The following is a 1,145-nucleotide window of genomic DNA, read 5'->3' on the forward strand; positions in this document are numbered from 1 at the left end:
TCTCATTCCTCTTCCCTGGTTGCAGCTGTCGGATCACATTTACTGACACACGAATGTGGGCACGCGTGGCTTTGCTGTTAGCTGTTACACGAGTGTACAGGGTTTTGCATGCATGGACTATATTGTGTGGTAACTTTTTTTTTTCCCCCACCCCAGAGATGGATAAATTACTCCGGAGTCTAAGAATGAGAATCTGGAGATTTTGGCTCTCTTTGTAACTCCCTGTACAACTCTCAATGAAAATGTGCAGGTTGGGATTTTCAAGCAGTCCTCCTGGTTTTCAGCATTTCTAGAATCATATCCAGTTTGGGCACTGAAGAGCAGTGACAGGCTAAACTAACAGAAATTTGGCATTATGGGCCACATCTCATTTGCCCTCCACTTCTCTTTCTTCCTCTGCTTTTTTTTAGCCATTTGCACTGTACAAAACACCTAGAGAAGCCTGWCAAATTGAAGGAGTAACTGTTTACATCTACCTTACTCTGGTGCAAGTAACCATGTAAAGAGCATTGTTACAATAAATCCAAAACCACTCCCTTGAAAGGTGTTATTAGCATACTTACTGAGCTAACATACTTGCATGGAGAGAGCTAGACAGGTGTACATAGTAAAAACTGTTCTTACCTCTTAATTTTTTTTTAAGATGATAATATATGAGTAGCAGGTTCCTTGAAGAGATGATCTATGCAATCCTCAGAGTTTTGCAGGCAGTCTGAATGTGAAAATAGGACAAATCCTAGTGTTCAAGACCACAAACTCTTCCAAAACTTTACACGTAGGAAGGGATTTTTAAAAGAACAGGATAATTAAGTAGGTTGTCAAAATTAAATATTTACATGTGAACATCTGTGACCAGTAATAAAACATAAGTATTAAGGAGAAATACTGTTGAGCAAAGAGTCATGATACGCATTATCCTTGCATACAGAATTAAAAAACAGTAACATTGATTAAATTGAGTTTTTATACTATCACCTGGCAAAATAAACTAATTAATAAAGACATTATCTTTTTTTAGCAGGAGCATGGCAGGAAATAACTACAGTGACAAGTGAATTAACTCTTAAATTTCAACACAAGGTGCCTTTTAATTTTGTCTAATACTTCTTGCATAATTCTCAGTAAGAGAGAACCTTAGAGAATAC

This window comes from Apteryx rowi, unplaced genomic scaffold (assembly GCF_003343035.1).
Source record: "Apteryx rowi isolate R43461 unplaced genomic scaffold, aptRow1 scaffold_391, whole genome shotgun sequence".
NCBI classification, from domain to species: Eukaryota; Metazoa; Chordata; class Aves; order Apterygiformes; family Apterygidae; genus Apteryx; species Apteryx rowi.